Genomic DNA, 14,232 nt, shown 5'->3' on the forward strand with positions numbered 1-14,232 from the left:
ACTCAGAGACATGATGAGTGTCATACCATGGACGAGAATGCTGGAAGGGAAGGGAGCATGTGAAGGGTGGGCGCTACTCAAACAAGAGCTATTGCATGCTCAATCAATGACTATCCCAGAAAGACGAAAACACTGCAGGAGCTCTAAGAAGCCTATATGGATAAACAGAGAACTTCAAGAGGAACTAAGAAAGAAAAGGAAAATGTTCAGGAAATGGAGGGAAGGACAGAGCTCTAAAGAAGAGTACCTACAGGCTACTAGGCACTGTAGATCAATCATAAGAAAGGCCAAAGCTGAGAGTGAGCTAAGATTGGCCAGGGAAGCCCATTGCAACAAGAAAAGATTTTTCAGTTATGTGAGGAGCAAACGTAAAATAAAGGAGGCAATAGGCCCACTGTTGGGTGCGGATGGACAAACTCTAACGGAAGATGCAGAGAAAGCAGAAAGGCTTAGTGCCTATTTTACATCTGTTTTTTCCCACAGGTCAAAGTGTTTAGGCACATCTAGAGATGGCCGTAGCCAAAGGATAGTGTCTGGATGGCAGGTTAACATGGATAGAGAGGTTGTCGAGAGGCATTTAGCTGTACTGGATGAGTTCAAATCCCCTGGTCCGGATGAAATGCACCCGAGAGTACTCAAAGAACTTTCCAGAGAACTTGCACAGCCCTTGTCCATCATCTTTGGAACCTCTTTAAGGACTGGTGATGTCCCGGAGGACTGGAAGAGAGCAAACGTTATTCCGATCTTCAAAAAAGGGAGGAAGGATTACCCGGGAAACTACAGACCAGTGAGTCTGACCTCTGTTGTGGGGAAGAAAGTGGAGCAGATATTAAAGGGAGCGATCTGCAAACATCTGGAGGACAATTTGGTGATCCAAGGAAGTCAGCATGGATTTGTCTCCAAAAGGTCCTGCCAGACCAACCTAGTTTCCTTTTTTGACCAAGTAACAGGTTTGCTGGATCGGGGAAATTCGGTTGATGTCATTTACTTGGATTTTAGTAAAGCTTTTGACAAGGTTCCCCATGATGTTCTGATGGATAAGTTGAAGGACTGCAAACTGGATTTTCAGATTGTTAGGTGGATAGGGAATTGGTTAGAGAACCGCACTCAAAGAGTTGTTGTCAATGGTGTTTCATCAGACTGGAGAGAGGTGAGTAGCGGGGTACCTCAGGGCTCGGTGCTCGGCCCGGTACTTTTTAACATATTTATTAATGATCTAGATGAGGGGGTGGAGGGACTACTCATTAAGTTTGCAGATGACACCAAATTAGGAGGACTGGCAAATACTCCAGAAGATAGAGACAGAGTTCAACGAGATCTGAACACAATGGAAAAATGGGCAAATGAGAACAAGATGCAATTTAATAAAGATAAGTGTAAAGTTCTGCATCTGGGTCAGAAAAATGAAAAGCATGCCTACTGGATAGGGGATACGCTTCTAGGTAACACTGTGTGTGAACGAGACCTTGGGGTACTTGTGGATTGTAAACTAAACATGAGCAGGCAGTGTGATGCAGCGGTAAAAAAGCCAAATGCCATTTTGGGCTGTATCAACAGAGGCATTACATCAAAATCCCAAGATGTCATAGTCCCATTGTATATGGCACTGGTCAGACCATACCTGGAGTACTGTGTGCAGTTCTGGAGACCTCACTTCAAGAAGGACGTCGATAAAATTGAAAGGGTACAGAGGAGAGTGACTAAGATGATCTGGGGCCAAGGGACCAAGCCCTATGAAGATAGGTTGAGGGACTTGGGAATGTTCAGCCTGGAGAAAAGGAGGTTGAGAGGGGACATGATAGCCCTCTTTAAGTATTTGAAAGGTTGTCACTTGGAGGAGGGCAGGATGCTGTTTCTGTTGGCTGCAGAGGAGAGGACACGCAGTAATGGGTTTAAACTTCAAGTACAACAATATAGGCTAGCTATCAGGAAAAAAATTTTCACAGTCAGAGTAGTTCAGCAAGGGAATAGGCTGCCTAAGGAGGTGGTGGGCTCCCCCTCACTGGCAGTCTTCAAGCAAAGGTTGGATACACACTTTTCTTGGATGCTTTAGGATGCTTAGGGCTAATCCTGCGTTGAGCAGGGGGTTGGACTAGATGGCCTGTATGGCCCCTTTCAACTCTATGATTCTATGATTCTATGATTAACTGAGTTCTTGTATACTTTTGAAATTCTGTTGTTTGGACAATAGAGCAGGATTAAGACAAATGTTAATATTAAGATAAATGTTAAGAGAATGGTAATAGGTAATTGCTTTTTAAAAAGAATGCACAAAGAAGCATTAAAATGTACATAATGGAATGAAAAGAAAGTTGCGAAATAACAAAAAAGTAACCTGATACTGAGACCAGATGGCAGACTCGAGAAAGAGGCTTGCAGAATAGCTGAGTGGAGACTGTCAGAAATGTTGAGAAGCTTACGTGTGTATGATTAACCACTCAGTCGATCTTCCCCACCTGCTAGAGTCCATGCCTTTGAAATTCCTAGAAAACCCAAGGGTATGACTTCTTGTGGGGCTTTTTTGGAGTCAGATGTTAGAAGAAATCCTTATGTAAATGTGGTTAGGTTTTTGCCAGAATCCCATTTTATGAACTTTTTTTATTACTACTTATAATATTACATTTCCTGTAGTGAATACCTATATGCCTGCTGTGATTTAGTTACCTTAGTTCCTAATGTAACATGACAACTCTTTGCAGATAGATTCAGATGGGTACCCTTGTTGATCTGAAGCAGCAGAACAAAGTTTGGGTTCAGTGGGCACCTTTAAAACCAACAAAGGTTAATTCTGGGTATAAGCCTTCGTGTGCATGTAGGCTTATTCAGATACATTATCAGAAGTACGCATGCACACAAACGCTTATACCCAGAATTAATCCTTGTTGCTCTTAAAGGTGCCATTGGACCCAAACTTTGTTCTGTTCTCTGTAGTTACTCAGTGAAAAGAATCACTGGTAAATATGTTTGCCTTCTGTTTGGTTTGCCATATTCAGAAGTGATTTATGGAATATAAGATAGTGCCACAAGATAATTTAGTGAAGGTGCTTTAACAATCATTTTTGCAATGGAATGCTATTGTTGTATTTAAAGGGGGTGGTGTAAACCAAAAATACAATACAGAAGAATATAAGAAGAGCCTTGCTGGATCAGAACAGCAGTCCATCTAGTCTTGTGTCCTTTCTCACACAGTGGCCAACCAGTTATTCTGGAGGGTCTTACAGGGCATAGAAACTTCTGCCATACTCTGAAATTGGCTGCTGGTGGAGCAACTCTAAATGTGGAGGTTCCCTTTAGTCACTATTATTATTATTTTTTATTATTTATTATATAATGGCTAGTGGCCATTGATAGTCCATTAATCTTGTCCAATCCCCTTTTAGAGCTCTCTATGCTGGCGCCATGGCAGCAAATTCTACATTTTTATCACTTGCTATGTCCATCTTGAATCTACTGATAATCAGCTTCACTGTATGCTCTTGAGTTCTCCTGTTCAGGTAAGGAGAAAAAGTTCTTCCAGTTCACTTTCTCTATCCCATGCATAGATTTATAAATCTCTACTATGCCTCCCTGTCATTTCTTTTCTTAACTGCAAAGTCACAGACTCTTCAGCCTTTCATCATAACAGAAAATGATGGCTGTGTATGTATCATACACCTTTAAAAACAGTTTCCAATAATCTTAGTATTCCAGGATCAAAACCCTTTGGTTTGATAGATGAGTAATGCTCTCATGAGCAAGTATGAGCAAGAATGAAGAGAGTTAATCTCCCCTCCCTATATATCAGGGGCTCTTGTGTTTAAGACTTAAACACAAGATCTAAATGTTCGATATCCGACATAGTACATTGCTCAATCCTTAGGTTCAATGCATCCATCCTTTCCACTGGTCTGGCGATCCCAGTCTTCTTCATCTGGATATTCATATGGATATTATGGAAGCCAAGGGTAACACTTCTCCTCACTGGCTTGCTTATTTGCTGTCATTTGTGTTGGGTAGTCTCTCCTGATCTAAACCTTTCCCCAGTTCTACCATGGGCAGATGGAGGTTCATGTGTTTGGATACTACTACATGCAAAGAGCAATCTTTATGCAGTAAGACAAATTCTAACCCAAGAATTCTACTTTGTGGAAGTGTACCTTCTATACCTTCCTTCCTTTTCCCCTAATCATTACCAAATGTCAGGAGACCTGTAACAAGGGGACATCATACAGGAGAATGTCACAGAAAAATTCTTCACTCCGCTAAAGCAATAGAGAAAAGGATAACTTTACCCAATTCCTCCTGGTTGCTACTATATTCTGTATCACATGGTGTATGTTTCAGGAGGACCTGTTGACCCTCAGCAGTAGCTTTATAGAGTGTCAGGAGGCTGCTAGGGAGAAAAGTGGGAATGATTTGCAAACTATTTCCTTTTGTGGGACTTCCAGTAAGGTTCTTTTGTTGTGCAGCAGACTAGCACAACCATTATTTCAGAATTTATCATAAATGTAACTGCTCACAGGAATTGTTATTTTGAATATGATCACTTGTTAGCCTTAATTTCCTTTCTAATGTCTGCCTTACCCACTATGTCCCCCCCATCGGACCCTAAGGTCCAGAGAACAAAATATGCTCAGGTTCTCCTGACCCCAAGAAGATCCAACTGTTCTCAACCAGGGCCAGAGTTTTTCTGGCCCTGGTCCTGGCCTGGTGGGATGAGATTAGAGCCCTGCAGGACTTTCAGCAGTTCCACAGGGTTTGCAAAACAGAACTGTTCTGCCAGGCCTATGGTTGAGGCCTGAAGTAATATAAAAAAAACGCTGGCCTCTGTCCAACTTCACCTAGATAAAATGTCTACTATATCAGTGGTCTGCAACCTTCTTCAGGCTGCGGACTGGCGGCGGCGGGGAGGGCGATCGCCCAGCCGCGCATGCCGCACATGCACAGCACTCCAGTGCATGCATGCATGCACGGCCCACCATGCGTGGGCACAGACGTGCATTCGCGGCCCGGCGCAGCAAGGGAGCCGCGGCCAGCGGGTTGGGGACCATCGTACTATATGATCCCCCCCCCCAATATATGAGACATAAATTATTATGGGAAATTTTACTAATTAATAGTTACTCATGTATTTTAATGATTTAATATTTAATTGTCAATAATATTAATAAATTAAAACTTTATTCCATATCTGTTGTAATTTATATCTATTTTGTGGCCTAAATATAAATACCAAAATAAATAAATAAACTATACCAACTATACATTTATTAATTTTTTTAAAAGGATGGGTATATTTTGTCACCAAAAGAGTAGTATAAATACTTTTAAATGATTATGCTGAAGAGAAGCATTTTCCCCCAGCTGAGCCCACTTAAAATTAAAAGGGAAAATGTACCACAATGACAAATGGAAGAAATATAGCAGTGGAGGAGGACATGTTCTCATTTGCTGGCCATCCCCACTCAAACCAACTTTATTATGTAGATTGTCATCTGAGATGGTTATTTCTTGAATATCACACAGCAAGACCTGCTTTTTTCTCTCATAAGTCTACTCTAGAACTGTAACTGCTTTGTTTTATTTAATATATATATAAGTCTCCAATACTCAGCCTTGAGATATAAATCTGGGTCTCTTATATCCAATCCTAAAATTTCATACATCATAATTATATACATTTGGTTGAGGTCGACCTGTACCACCACTTCCCAAGGGTCCTCCTCCTGAGCCTCCCTCCTATGACACCCACCATAATTCTGCCCAACCATGTTTCCCACATTTTCCTACTGTTCCATGTTGCTTGTTGTTTCACTTCATTATTGTTGATCTAAGTTAGCTGTCACTTGCCACAAATTGTGTCAAGTTCTTAAAGAGATGGGAATACCAGAGCATCTTATTTGTCTCTTGAGAAATTTATATGCAGGTCAAGAAGCAACAGTGAGAACTGAACATGGAATCACGGATTGGTTCAAAATTGAGAAAGGAGTTCGGCAAGGCTGTATACTGTCGCCTTGCCTATTTAACTTGTATGCGGAGCACATCATGAGAAAGGCGGGATTAGAGGAGTCACCAATTGGGATCAAGATTGCAGGGAAAAATATCAACAACCTCAGATATGCAGATGATACCACTCTAATAGCAGAAAGTGAAGAGGAACTAAAGAGCCTGTTGATGCGGGTGAAGGAGGAGAGTGCAAAAGTTGGCTTGAAACTCAACATCAAGAAAACAAAGATCATGGCAGCCGGCCCTCTCAATTCCTGGCAAATAGATGGGGAAGAAATGGAGATAGTGACAGATTTTATTTTCCTCGGCTCCAAGATCACTGCAGATGGGGACTGCAGCAAAGAAATTAAAAGACGCTTGCTCCTAGGGAGGAAAGCTATGGCAAATCTAGACAGCATCCTAAAAAGCAGAGACATCACCCTACCAACAAAAGTGCGTTTAGTCAAGGCTATGGTATTCCCAGTTGCAATGTATGGCTGCGAAAGTTGGACCATAAGGAAGGCCGAGCGTCAAAGAATTGAGGCTTTTGAACTCTGGTGCTGGAGAAGACTCTTGCGAGTCCCTTGGACTGCAAGGCGAACAAACCGGTCAGTCCTAGAGGAGATCAGCCCTGACTGCTCTTTAGAAGGCCAGATCCTGAAGATGAAACTCAAATACTTTGGCCACCTCATGAGAAGGAAGGACTCCCTGGAGAAGAGCCTAATGCTGGGAGTGATCGAGGGCAAAAGAAGAAGGGGACGACAGAGAATGAGGTGGATGGATGGAGTCACTGAAGCAGTAGGTGCAAACTTAAAAGGACTCCAAGGAATGGTAGAGGACAGGAAGGCCTGGAGGATCATTGTCCATGGGGTCGCGATGGGTCGGACACGACTTCGCACATAACAACAACAACAAGTTAGCTGTATTGTTCTGTTTTATGTGAACCACCCTGAGCCTTTGGGGAGGGTGGTATATAAACAAACAAACAAATAAATTTGTAAAATAGTTGGTTCCAAAGAAAATATAGAATAGGATATTATTTTTCTAGAATGGGAATTTTTGATGTGGGACACATCTTTAAGTGCGCCTCATCAAACGGAAAAGAATACGGACGTGGCATCTGTAGTCCCACCCACGGAGCACACCAGAAGATCAGGAAGGCCCAGCCAGTGGCCATGCCAACCCCAGGCGGCCACTGATGTCTGGGCGGCCACTGTGTGACCTATGGGAGCTGAGGCAGGGGTTATCCTGCTCCCGAGGTTTTGGCAGCAGCCCCCCCAGCCCTGGGGCCTAGGCAGCCGCTGCACAACTTGTGGGGGCCAAGGCAGAAGCAGAGGAGCAAGTAATCGGGGAGGGGGAGGGGGAAGAGAAAGAAGTGTGTGTGTGTGTTTGCTTGAGAGGGAGGTAGGTTGGGAAACCAACTAGTAAAGCGGGAAACAGGATGGGGGAAAGGAGTCTGTGTGTGTGTGTGTGTTTGCGAGTGAGGGAGAGGAACCAAGGAGAAGATTGGGAAACCAACAGGTAAGGGGGAAATGAAGGGAGTCTGTGTGTGTGTGTTTGTAAGGGAGGGAGGGGGCCCTGACAAAGTAACCCCAGAGCAGGTATGTGTCCCACATACAGACTTTTTTCAAATGCTTCATTAATCAATCTCAGTAGAAATATGTTTTACTGTTACATACATATCTTTTATATAATATATAATCTAGGACGGGGGTCATCAGCGGCCCGCTACCGAGCTGCGAAGGCCTCGGTAATGGGCCACCACGCCTGCCTCTCTCCCCCCCCCGCAGTGAGAAGCTCACCAGACCGCGAGAGAAGCAGCCGCCAAAGCTCACAGCCCAGCTAGCTTTTTGCTGCGAGAGGGTGGGGGGCAGGCCCGGCCGCCGGCATGCTGGTGGACACAAATGCGCATGCGCAGAGCTGCCATGCATGCACGTTAGCGCCCTCTGGTGGTGAAAACGTGTTCTGGGGCCAAGTAGGCTAGTAGTTTGGTGGAGTTGGTAAAATGCCAGCTGCGCTACCTTTGTGACCTGGGCTTCCATTGTAAGTCAAGCAACCAGGATCCGATCACCGGGTTCTTGGTGGAGTGAGTTACTAGAAGCTGATAATCATCCAGGGTGGGCAGAAGTGCTTCCTCACATGGTCCCTTCCTACCCAGCCAAAGTACCACCCCTACAACAGTGTTTGGGAGAGAAAATATGTGGATTGAATTTGCTGATGTTATCTTTAGATAAACACTATGTCCTTCCAATTCCCATATTTATCATCTCATCTTTTATCTTATCTGACTTGTTAGGTCAGATAATACTTTCCATGAATAAATATAGCATAAAAATATAAACAATAACTTTAAAGGAGATATGGAATATAACTCTATTATTCTTGAAAGGAGGAAATTGAAGAATTTGGGTGCATCCAGAATCACAGAGGTGTGTGTTTGTGTGCATAATCTGATGAACAAAATAAACAAATCATGAAAAAAAAATGGGGTCATAAAAAGTGACAGGATACAGTGTAGACAGTGAATCTTTAATACAATTATTAGCAGGAGATCATCTTTTATAGAGGGATTAGAACATGTACTCTAGGAAAATATTGGGGAAGTTTGCTTTAAAGTACAGCTGCTTACATCCATCGGTCTCAAACTACTAGAAATACTGGATCTCATCCATGAATTCCATTCAGTTCTCTGTTTTGGTTTTAGAAAACCAAGGCTATAAAGCCATGATATAACTATAAGAAAATGAAAAACTCTGCAGGGCATGTGCTCATTGTGTAATTAACTGGGGTGGATGAAGGTACAAAGTCAACCTGAAGCAAAATTTGTACCAGAGCCACACCTCATTGATGTTTTGCTGTTAATAGGGACATGTGTTTATTACATATCTGCGTAATTCAAAGTATGTGCAGTATGTATCACTCTAAAAATCACAAAATGGCAAGATGGTTGCTATACTATAAATTGTACCTTGTAGAAGGGACAGGGGGATGAACAGTATATTCTTCCCCAAGTATTTTGAAGATAATTATCAAATGACACTTGTATTCATGACTATGTTTTATGATTTGCTTGTTTATTAACTAAAACAAGTTAGAAATAATTTCACTTCAGTAAGTAGAGGCGAAATATGTTCTTTATATTACATTTTCCTCCACTTCCATAAAAGATAGTGAAGCCAGATTGAAACATGATGCTACCAAAGCAAAAGGACTCACCTGTGGCATCTCATTTAAGCTAGGCTGTGACCCATGTAAAGCAACTATGCTCAATGCTCAGCTGCTTTGCATAGGTTGCTGCCTCGATAAAATGAGATTCTGTGTGAATAAGAAATTCTATAGGTGAGTCTTTTAGCCTCACAGAAACCCTCTCCAGTGTATTTGCCATCCCGAGAACTTTCATGACATAGCAGCAAGAAATATGAGGTTCTTAGGCAAAAGTTTGGAAACTGAATATTGCCTCAAAATGTTGCTGAATATTCACTTACTATTAACATATTATTGTTGGATTTGCACAATAAGTGCTGAAGTCACAGGTTACCAGTGCAGCTACTCTACTGAAGCTGAAACTAATGCTGAAACAAAATTGAAAATGCCTTAAATTCATTTTTGGAAGTTTTAAAGCAGAGGCTAGATAGCCATCTGACAGACATGCTGATTCTGTGAACTTAGACAGATTGTGAGTTGGTGGGCAGAAAGGGTTGTGTCAGTGCTTGGCCTTTTTTGCATGCCCAGGGAAATGCCAGTCACCACTTTGGGGTAAGGAGGCAAATTTCCTCCATGCCAGACTGGACAGGACTTCTGTTTTTTTTTGGGGGGGGGGGCATCATCTGGATATGAAATTGGGGTCACTTTGGGTGGGCAGGTAGTTTTGAGTTTCCTGCATTACGCAGGGGGTTGGACTAGATGACCCTGGAGATCCCTTCCATGATTCTTTGATTCTTCATTAAAAACTATATAAGAAATTCTATTTATTGTTCATTATCAGTCAAAGATCATATACCTCTGTTTTGCTCAAGCTAAAGTCCAAGGGTGTGACACCAAGCCTACTGTTTATTGAGAGTTTTGCTAATTAAGACCACTTATGTTATATGATTGCATGAGGCATTGCCAAGACTGAAATGCATTGCTATACTATGGCCTCCATTTTCCTGTCTCTGGTTTGTTTGTTTTTTGATCTTGGATTCATACCTTATATTCTATCATCTTTCCCCCCACCCCATTTTCAATAGCAAAGGATGAAGACTACAATTTGCATTGATTATACAGCTAAAATATAATTAGTAATTAAATATACTTCTAAGGTATATGATAATAATTAGTTTTATATGTATTTGCCAGCATGGTCCTAACTGGTAATTTTGCCTAAAACTGAATTCTTAATTTTACTGCATGGATTTAAAAGTATAATGACAGAATGTATAATGACAAAAAATTGCTGTATTCCCCTCACATTATTGATTTAAAATTAGAATGAATAAAATAACAATAGAACAGAGACACTTGACACAAGGATGGGGAGAGGGTAAAGTGCCAACATAACAGAGCAGAACAAGCAGTTCTAGTAGCAGCAACAAGAATAAGCTAAGAAAAACAAAAGGCTGGAATAAGACAAAAGGAAAAATAAGTACAGGTGAGATATTTTTAAGTTTGTAATTTACATGAGAGATAAAATAATAAAATACATCATTACTGTGATATATATCAATATGTTAAATGAAACATGTTGTGATTGGAACTAACCTTTATAAAAAATGTGGAATATAGGCCCGTCTTGATCTTGAGGCCCTAGGCTGAAGCCTAGTTAGCCTATAGGAAAATCCGGCTCTGACTACGGCAGCCACACTGGCTGCCAACGTTCCGTTGTGGCAGTGCAGGAAGCCCCACCATTCCCCATGTGCGCATGGGGGCGGAGCTCCCCTGGTATGACTGTTTATGCACTGGGAAATTCACTGCCATAGTTGCTGTGCAGGAGCACAAATTGGGGGCAGATGAAGCACACCAGGCCAAATGCTCCCCCGTGTGGGTGCAGGAAGAGGTGGAGCAACCTGCCACGACTAAAACTCTGGCCTGCAGCCCGGCATGAAATCTCCAGTGCATAAATGGTCTATATGTGGGCCGCACTGCCACAATGGCCCCACACACGCCACGCAGGGCCAGAGGCATTGGGAGTGCTCCACAACGGTGGTAGGGAGCAGGGGCATGACCCCCCCCACTGCACGATGGCGGGAAACAGCATGCCACTCTCCCACAGCCCTGTCAGCTCCGTGGAGGCGCGGAGCTGACAGGGGCGAGATATGCCCTGGAGCCCTTTCGGGGCCATCTTGGGCAGTCTGCCTTGTGCACAATCAGTCATTGAATAACATATGGAGTCACTATTTTTTTTTAATAGAGGAATTTTGCTATCTAAATGTGGAAGTGTCTATAGTCCACTGATTGACTATATGTGGTTTTCTTCTCTGTGGCACAAATATCTAACACAGACTTTCTCAACTAGGGTTTTGTAAAACTCGAGGGTTTCCCAAATGGGTGGGAGTTAATTCATTTTATATAGTTTTAAAATTTTGTTAAATATTTATCAGGTAATATATGGTCATGTTGACCCAGCCACCCATTCTAGAATGGCCCTGGAGGGAGTGGGGAGAGGATGGACACCAGGCGGGTGTATACACATTGCTTTCCAGCCATATTCTGCATGATTGCTCCACTTCTGAAGTCTGAAAAATTTTTCATGAGTTTTTCAGTGGTAAAATAGTTGAGAAAATCTGACATAGAGGCAGTAATTGAGAAATACACTGTAAATTCAGATTATAAACTACTCTGAGACTCTTAGGTATAGAAACAGGGGATAAAAACCATCTATCCTTTTTACTGGGCTACTTGCTATTGGTCCTTGCTCCTTCCCAGTCATTTGTTGGGGACCTTCTCTCCTGAGGGGCTCACAATTGGGCATCATATTGAAATCATTTGAGAACTGTACTATAGGATTTACTTGGTAAAATTTTGTTTATAAGGTAGGTTGCCATGTCTTTCATTAACCCTCCCCATTTACCTGGGTTTGGGACCAGCACACTCAGGTTTGCATGGATGGTTCATTGCCTCCAGGCAACTGGTCAATACACTCAGGGCTGTAAACTTATGGCTGTGGGGTTTGGTGTCTGCTACCGACTGCCTGACCAACGAGAGGATGTGGATGCTGCACTTTGTGAGCAGCTTGAGAAAATATCCAAGCGGCAGGACCTTGTCATCATGGGTGACTTCAATTTCCCAGATGTGTGCTGGGAAACAAACTCTGCGAAGCGGCCTCAGTCATGTAACTTTCTGACCTGCCTGGCTGACAATTTCATTTATCAAATGGTAGATGAACCCACAAGAGGTTCAGCCATACTGGACTTAATACTGACCAACAGGCAAGAGTTGGTAGATGAGGTGAAGGAGGTGGAGACCCTAGGGGGAAGTGACCATGTCCTCATAGAATTCCTTTTGAGATGGGGAGGCAAGGAAGCTTGTAGCCAGACGCGGATGTTGGATTTTCGTAGGGCAAACTTTAAACTCAGAGACATGATGAGTGTCATACCATGGACGAGAATGCTGGAAGGCGCTACTCAAACAAGAGCTATTGCATGCTCAATCAATGACTATCCCAGAAAGACGAAAACACTGCAGGAGCTCTAAGAAGCCTATTTGGATGAACAGAGAACTTCAAGAGGAACTAAGAAAGAAAAGGGAAATGTTCAGGAAATGGAGGGAAGGACTGAGCTCTAAAGAAGAGTAACTACAGGTTACTCAATCACCAGAAAGGCCAAAGCCTTTTAACTTGTCTAAAAAGTGACCCTCTTAAATTTCAATGGTTCCAGGCTATTGAACAAAAATTAGTCTCCATTGCTATCGATCTGAACTCCCTACTACCTCTGGAAGAAAAATGTATCTTCCGGATTATTAAACAGAGAATATTAGACCATGAGCTGCAGGAACTCATACCTACCCAGCCTCGAGTCTGCTCACCAGCATTCTTTGGCATCATTATGCAGAGAAATATTATGCCTACATATTTGCATCTCCTTGATGTCCCACCCCTGAGAAGAGCTTTTCTCCTGGCACGAATGAATGCTTTCCCCTCAAAGGTCTTAGAGGGAAGATTCCACCATATCCCATACCATGCGAGACTCTGTCCGTGTGGTTCTGGTTGCCCTGACTCTGTCTCACACATTTTGTTAGATTGCCCCTTATATGAGCAGTGTAGGGATGACAGCTTTGTTGCTTTGCTGGGAAACAAGCCTTCTGTAAGTAAATCTATGACCTTGCAATTTCTGCTCTCTGACAAAGACCCAGAGGTAACCATTTTAGTTGCCAGAGTTTTAACTAAGATGCTTTTATAATATGCTGCCTACCTTGTATTTTATCTTTTATAGTTTTAATCATTTTAAGATCTGTTTGGTTATGTAACCCCATTTTATTATTTTGTTGAAATTTTAAACCCTATTTTTATATGTCTTATACATTTTATGCAAATAAAAAGTTACTGACTGACTGACTGACTAACTACAGGTTACTAGGCACTGTAGATCAATCATCAGAAAGGCCAAAGCTGAGAGTGAGCTAATGCAGTATTGTAAGCAGGCAAGCCTAATGATGGAGAGGCTAATGGTTACATATCAGTTTGAGTTCACCAGCCAGTTAAAATAATACACATCCATTTTTTTGATATCCTGACCTGAATTAAAGGAGGGAATGGTTTACCAAGCAGAAAATGCCACACTGTTATTCCATGAGTACATAAGGACTGCAGAGGTAAGAATATTTTCACAGGCAGCCTTGTTCTTTTAATCATTCTGGTCTGCATATACCTTGTTGACTTTTCAGATTGCTGGACTAGAAACAGTTGTGTCCTGGCACTTTACGGATTAACAAAATCTATTCCAGCATAATTTGTCTTGAATTGTCACTTCTTCAGATGCATGAAGTCAATCTGGTTAGAGATGTATTCTTCATGCACCTGAGGAAGTAAGCTCTCACTCAGGAATACCTGCTGCTTTCCCGCGTTTGGGGTTATTTCCAATGCAGCAGTGTACCTCAGCTTTGACAGGGACTAGCTAACTAACCGACGACGGGCGCAAACAAGATGCGGCCACGTGACCAGCAGCCAGTGTTTCTGGCGGCATGCTTCCCTCGCCGCTGTTTCTGATATTTTATTTGGTCCAAGGCCAGTCGCCGATTGCTGAGGGGTTCTCCCCCTGCCTCCTCCTTGAGGTGGCCTCCCCCTCCCTTTCG

The sequence above is a fragment of the Paroedura picta genome, chromosome 5 (assembly GCF_049243985.1).
Source record: "Paroedura picta isolate Pp20150507F chromosome 5, Ppicta_v3.0, whole genome shotgun sequence".
Lineage (NCBI taxonomy): Eukaryota > Metazoa > Chordata > Lepidosauria > Squamata > Gekkonidae > Paroedura > Paroedura picta.